The sequence below is a fragment of the Athene cunicularia genome (genome assembly GCF_003259725.1).
Source record: "Athene cunicularia isolate RWA chromosome 6 unlocalized genomic scaffold, athCun1 chr6_part1, whole genome shotgun sequence".
NCBI lineage: Eukaryota > Metazoa > Chordata > Aves > Strigiformes > Strigidae > Athene > Athene cunicularia.
Genome location: NW_020799105.1, coordinates 19,117,845 through 19,125,311, shown reverse-complemented (window position 1 = coordinate 19,125,311; position 7,467 = coordinate 19,117,845). Strand labels below are relative to the sequence as shown.

At 41.7% G+C, this 7,467-nt stretch overlaps 1 protein-coding gene across 1 annotated transcript in view; it reads right to left on the bottom strand.

The window, feature by feature from the left end:
* Window positions 1–141, bottom strand: part of SLC18A2 (solute carrier family 18 member A2) — a 32,417-nt gene extending 32,276 nt beyond the window's left edge. The window contains exon 1 of the mRNA XM_026851705.1: window positions 48–141. The gene's annotated coding sequence lies outside the window, so the exon portion shown is untranslated. The remainder of the gene's footprint in view (window positions 1–47) is intronic.
* Window positions 142–7,467: the final 7,326 nt, after the last annotated feature.

Sequence of the window (7,467 nt, the reverse complement as noted above, 5' to 3'; positions counted from 1 at the left end):
AGGGGAGGAGGAGGAAGAGGAGGAGGAGGAGGAGGCGGAGGCGGCACCTCTGGTCCCCGTGTGAGCCCTGGGAGCGCTGGAAACGGCGCAGGGGGGGGCCTCCCCTCCTCGCCCCCCCGCCCCGGGCAGTGATGCTCCGGGACGAGCGGGGCCGGGTGGGGCTGGTGCCCGCCCGCCCGCCTGCAGCTCTGGGCCACCTCAGAACCTCCGGGTGCCCACTGAGATGTGCCGAAACAGATACAGAGGGGAAAAAGTCCCTGCTCTAACGCTTAAACACGCCAGCAGCGTGCCCTGTTGGAGGGCCGCATCGAAAACAGTGCCACGGATTGTTTCTTTTCCTAAAATCAGGGATTTGCGCCTTTTGGCGTTTAAAAATGCTCATTTTTCTTGTCTGCTCTGCACAGAATTCCAGGTGGTGTACCCAGCCTGTGACATTCGGCCGTCATCATTAAGAATTGCTTTTCTTCTCAACCTCTCTTAAAAAAAAAGAGAGATTAACCGTGTCGAACCGCTCAAGAAACATGTTTTGAAAAAGAGTTGCGCTTTTGTAAAACATTGTCTTTCATATCGCATAATACACCACTTTCTTTTAGTCACCCAGTGCTGAACTTCCTAAACTGTTCTTTGCTCTGCTGGGCTTCACTTTTGGTAAAGCCCCACTGACCCTGAGGGAAGGCTCTTAATGAGGTTCATGACCCCAGAACCAAACGTCAGACTGAAGCTGATGCCATCGTCAATACCCAAATCGTTTGTTTCTTTCACTACAATTGCCTGCTGTGTATGTTAACCAGTTTAGTGGTGTCCATTTCCAATGCGACAGGATTTCCTTACTGATGCGGGTTTCTTAGGAAGCAGTGCTCAAACTTAGCCTGTCGCTTCTGCAGCAGCAGTCAACACGCTATAAACACCCAGCTTCACGAATAACAAAAGACATTTACACTGTGGAATTTTGTAAGTGCGAGTAACAGTAGAAAATAAATGTTTATGGTCTAAATTGCTCTCTTAGGCCCGAATCTATCTCTGGATGGAGTTTAACGGGCAGTGAATCTTCATACAGTGTGCTATTGACTATACACCGATTTTCTAAAAATAATGAAAAGTGGAGAGTATATTGTGACAACACATCCCTCTTTTGTTTGCATGCAGGTAGCTTCGATTTTATTTGACATGTCCACTATGTATTATTTTTATATAGGACCTATTATGCTGGTACATGACAAATATCACCCAAGGCTGTTAATAAGATATTGACTCTCGAATGATGGCTTATAAATGTTTTGTCTTTTCCAAACTTTTTTAACCAGGAACTTCAGGATTTGGACACATTCGTGTTTGAAGTTGAATTTCCAAAACAGAGCTTTTGCTTCTGTACTCAGAGGAAATAGAAAAGTATGATCTCCTGGACTGGACTGGGGAGAAATGTTTAATCTCCCAAGTATCAGATCCTGAAGGCACTTAGACAACAAATTACATTGTTTAATTGAGAACCTGTGTGGAGTACAGTAGGAGAAGAGGAACACTGGCTCTGGTTAACAGCAGAAACAGCATTAATAGGGGATGTGTGTCAGTGAAATGTCGATAGCAATATTCTATCAGAGAAAGAAACATGGATTTGGGTATTTTGTATTCCCAGCAGTTCATAGGAGAGTTAACTGACAGCAGTGTTGCTGTTTCTGTCACCTGTCAGAAAACAGATGTGGAGAGAAATAAGATGCATTTCCAGCCATTTCTGATGAGGCATATGATTGTAGAAACAACTTGCTTCTCTCTCTGTATCATTTCTGTGACAAGGTGAATCTCCCCTTCCCCCTGCCTCCCTTCCCAGCCCTTTCTTGTAGAGTATTTCTCCTCCTCATCCATCTATCGCTGCGGTGCTGACACGCACACTGACAGCATCTGGCCACTCTGATGGTCTTTACATCACTCCTCTTTTCTACTGTCCAAGTTTCTCTTGCCTTCAGCCAGTTGATTGTTTGATAAATAATGCTAAAATATATATGCAAAATCATGCCTGCACTATTATCATGGATAAGCGTGAAAGCATTTGAATACATTTATTTGCATGAAAAGATGCCTACTCATGCACGGATACTAGTGCTTTACTACTCTAGCTGATGAAATTGTGGTTAACTCTAGGAAGTGAGCAGGTCAGAAACCTGCTAGGTTTGCTGCTTTGCAGGTGTAAACTGTATTCAGGCAAGTAATGGTTCCCTCACTAATATTTATTTATCTTTAGCCGGTAATATTTGTGTCTACTGAAGAACAAGCAGAAAAAGGGTAGGACCACAGCCCAACCAGCAACTACTTTTGGGAAGCTGTTGATGATTTGGTTTTCCTATTAACTTTTTTATTATTATATAATTGCTAATTAAGACTGGTCAAAAAGGAGGGAAAAAATCTGTGGGATTTTTTCCAGTTGTTATTCTGCTTTCAGTAGAACAGCTGAGATAAATTTTATGCTTTGAAAAATGCTGGTCAGCTTCATCTGTTAAGTCTCTCCCTTCTTTTTGCTTTAACGATCCTTTAAAGCATACACACGCTTATTATACCCAGATTTAATAATACTATCACTTATTAACTTTAATAAGAAATAATTATAAACTCTGAAATTAGTTCCAAAAGCATATATTTATTTAGGAATCAACATTTTAAGGACTTATAAACACTCCCCTGTAAGTGAAACACCCCTAAGCCATTAGAATGTAGACATAAAGGCATGGAGCATCATAAAGCTGGGGGTGAAAATAAATATTTTAACGTGGTATCTGACTCTCAGTCTTTGGCGGACCAAATGGTGGACTCTCCTGAATCACCTCTGTGGTGCCATAGAGCCTGTGTAGCCAAGTGAGCTATGCAGACAAATAAAATAGCCCTAAACACACTGGAGGGGCATTGTAGGCAATGATACTGCAGATGGTCACCAGTCTGGAAACGATGTTAGAGAACAGTACTTGTTAGCAGTCAAAAATATGACCTCAGCTGAAGATTCCTCTATGGCAAGATGTCCTGGATGCTGTCATGGGAAGCAGCACGGTGTCATTACGAGCACCATGGGGAAGTGACATTTGCTGGTTTGCCTACAGGTTCCTTAAATGCTGAAATTTAGAAGAAAACACTTCTGGTTCTCACCATTCAGGCAGAGAAATGCACTACCTCGCTGACATCTTTGGTAAAAGTAATCCCTTTTAAAGCTGTCTCTTTTTAAGATTTACATTTATTTTTAGAGCTTGGAGTTTAATTTGCAATAATTCATAATTATCTTAGATTTCAGTATGAATTAATCATTTGCAGTTATTGCTATGGGGGAAAATTCCTGCTATAAATAATTCTTGCAATTTAAGTTGGAAGACATACTTGGCAGCTTATGTTTTACTAATAACAAGTAATATACTTAGTCAGCTTTTTCAACCTTTGTAGCTCTTTCAAGATTTTTTTTTTCTTTTTGCCCAACAGTCATGATACTAATTACTCTGTAGTAAGACTGTGTCGTAGTTAGTTCCACTGAATAATGCATCTCCTCTTCTCCAGGCATTGAGGATATGTGTTGTATTTTAATTTTCTGCCATATAGCCTACAGTAAGTGTATGTATGAATGTGTGTATTTATATATATGATTGTTCACTGTGGCATGCAATGTTCAGAAGAGAGAGAGAAAAAGCAGAAATCTTACTTTCAAGAGGGTCACTTATCAGTTAATCTATAATGCTAAACATTTATTTAGCTGAGCAACAGTGTGTATGATAGCCAGGTCTGAGACTATGAGGTGTTCATCTTTAAAGCTAGAAAGGCTCAAGGTGGAGAAAGGGCATGTGGGGGAAGAAGAAATATTATGCAGCTCATGTGTCTCTGCTGAAAAGAAGTAAAACATCACTTGCCCCTTTGCACAGAAACAACAATGTTAATTTTAATGTAGGAACATAGGGCAGCCATTTCCCCTTGCACCAAGAAACTGTGGCAGGGAGTGCAGACATGTTTTAGGAAGGCTGTGGTGGAAGAGGAGAAGAAGGAGAGATGAACATAGATAGATAGATAGATAGATAGATAGATAGATAGATAGATAGATAGATAGATAGATAGATAGATAGATAATTCTTTGTTGTGATGTTTATGGGAAGTGATAGACATCAGAAGACATAGATGTGTCATTGGGAGAGTCCTGGACCACAGTACGTAATGGCATAGGCTATCTCTATGTAGCAAATAATTTAACCTGTTAAAAAGTAAAGTTTTTCAAATTAGAGCACTTATTCTAAAATATTGTTCACACATAGTCTTGACCCAAAGTAGCAGCAGCGGTATGATGTGCAGTCCCTTCAGGTTTTCTCTGTACCATTCACACTGGAAAAAACCCAAAACAACCAAAAGTTGATAGGGTTGGGAAACAATAATATAAGAGTTTTGATGAGGGCTTTGAATTTTCAGTTTCAGAACTAGGAAATTTTATTCTACAGCACAACAACCCTTCTCTAAAATTCACTTTTTATTCTATACACATTAGAAAAAGCATTCAGCTATTCTGGAGTAGGGGAAGGGGTTTTTCTAGTCTGTGATGCTCTTGCCTGTCTGTGACACGAGAGGACGGAAGGTCAGTCCCCTTTGGTCCCATACCCCAAAACATCATCGTTTCTCTGCTGGATTTTTGCACCCAGAACATTTTTCCTTCCTCAAGGCAAACATTAGCAAGAGCCATGTGATGCTGAGGATTTAACATGACTGTCCTCGGGATCTGTCAGAGGAGCCATCGTGCTGCAAGATGGCCAGGGAAGCTATTTTTAGCATTTTCTGTGGCAGGCTTTGTCTAACCACTCTGGTATTACTGATCACAGGTTAGTGATGGTGAGGTCTAGCTTTGACATGCTTCATTGCTCTGACAAGAAAAGAGGGTCTGCCAAGCACCTTCAAAGCTGGAAAATAACTAGGCTAAATAACACCTTGTTTTATCTGTTCTTTCCAAGCTGGTACTCTGTTTGCAGTGAACACAACCCTGAGGGCAACCCACTCTTAGCTCCGTGATCAATGGAAAGACATGCTGGCCTCAGTTTTACAAACCTAATTATTTTCTTCAGAAATCTGTCTGAAACTAAAAGGCATCTGACAAAAAAAAACCAAAAACAACCCTTTCCTATCCCTGGAGCTTAGAGGAATTCAGTCATTGCATGTAAATTGTGTTTATATTGACTGCTTACATGTCTTTTGAAACTGGTGCCGTTTAGGTGGCTTTGCAAGGCCTCCTCCAGGCACAAACTGTGAACTCTATATATTATATAAAGAAATACAGTGAGTAATAACAATGTAGTATGTGTTTATATTTACACAGATGTATGCACATAAATGGTTATGTGCATGTGTGTGTGTGCCTGCTTATATATATACGTGTGTGTGTAAGATGCCACCGTGCACCAGTTACTCAGGTAATGGTGCACAAGCCACATGCCTTGGGAAATCTGAAGGAAAGCAGAGGGTGAGCAGGTTGTGGAGAAAGGAAGCAATGTCTTTTCCCTCAGTGGCTGGGCTTCACAGGCAAATACCTTCCTGCGGTTTTAGCCCAGGCATCAGCCTGTGCAGTAACTCAGAGTGTACAGGAAGATTTAAGGTCAATTTGGTTTAAGTAGTAGTTCACCTTTAACATTTGTCAATTGGTTAAAAGATTAGCCAGCTTTTACACGCATTGTAAGCCCTTTGCCACAACACAGCTCTACATCAGAAAGTGGATTCAACCTTTCTGCTGGCATATAGCTCATTGCCTGCATTAGCACCAGTTAGTTCTGCGGAACTGGCCAAGGCTGAGTGGAGTGCATGAATTTAGAGGTCTCCTGAGCAAAAGGGATCCCAGAAGTGAGGTAAGGCAAGTTGGAAGTATGACATGCAGTAACCATCAGCTGTGGTGGTGGTAGAAGAAAGGAAATACTCACAGAGAGCAACAGTCACAAAGCCAAAAGGTGGAAGGGTGGAAAGGGTGAAGCAGAAGTGGAGATATATAAAGCAGGACCACTGGGCAGGGAAATACTTTTGCCAGGTCTTGAATCAGTTGTAGGGAATTTCCTGCTTGAACTCAGCCCAAGTATCTCTACACATTCAAGACATAACTCAAGAGTTTGTGACGGGGGCTATGTGAAATGTTTGCCCCCAGTAGAAGGAAGTAGCTGACAGCCAGGGCTCTCCTCTTTCTGCACACCTTTGAAACTTCCAGAAGTTCCCATACAAGGCTCCATACCTCCCATAGACCTTGTAAACCTTCATTTAGCACAAAGAAATGTGTACAAACAAAGACAGAAAGATGAGTTAAACGTATAAAGAAGCACTTCTCTCTCTTGACTGCTTTTCAGACCCATTGCTGGACTATCATGCTAAAGCAGTGTGTGGCAGGACCCTGAAAGCCATACCAGGGGTCCTGTCAGTAAAACTCTCAGCCAGGTAGTTCTTGGGGTTCTCCTGTCTGGGATTCCCATGCTTGCTTTTTCCCTGCTTTTTTTGTTCATTGAAAAATCCTTCAGCACGACCAAGATGAAATGTTTCAGGACCTGCTGGCTGGCTCAGCCATATCTGTACACTGTTGTAAAGGGACCTCCAGTTCCCATGTGGTGGGTGGGTGATGTTGCCACCTGATGCCACACCACATCACAAAGGTACAGCAGTCAGCCAGGGCTGTCTCACTGGTCAGTGGGGTGCCTGGGACTTCTTCTGGAGTCATTCCTTGTTCTTTGATCATTTTAGTGCAGCTGGCTTCTGCTCGTATAAAAAGGTTAAACCAAGCTGTAACTTTGTCTTTCTGAAGGACGAGTTGAGTGCCAATAAAATAAAACAAGATTTTGTTTGCCACGTTTAAGAAATATGATAGTATATTATCATCCCCCAAATACACAATCATCATTAGTGGAGGTATCTCCAAAAAAGTTGGCCTACTACATAAACCTTTAAGAGCATATCCCATCCACTGTGGAAAGTGAATCCACTCTAAAATCCTTGAATTGTATGCCAGACCCACATAAAAATATATTATCCTGGATTAAACCCTGTGGAAAATTCATAATGAAAACCAACCCAGCGACACAGAGCAGGTGTGACCTGCAGGCTGCTGAATACTGTGATTGCTTCCCATAGATTATAATTTTAGCAACACCTGGTCTGAATGTGCTGTGCTGATGCAACAGCCTTGTGGATCCTAATGAAATAATTACAGGATAAGAGCACAAAGAAACGTACAGAGCTTGCGAGAAAACAAACAGCCATAACGCAGGAACAAAGAAACTAGATGAGCTGGGAGATGAAAAGCTTCTGTGTGGCCTTATTTATACTGCTGGCATAAATAAAATCTCTTCAGACCTGTATGTAATATACTACGCATAAATGCAGTCAGTGGGAAATATTAACTGCCTGATCTGGAGGGAATCCCTATAGTTTTGCAGGACAAGGCCTTAAATAAAATATCCTGGTCATATGGGAAAGGTGAGATGGCAGAAGGAGAGG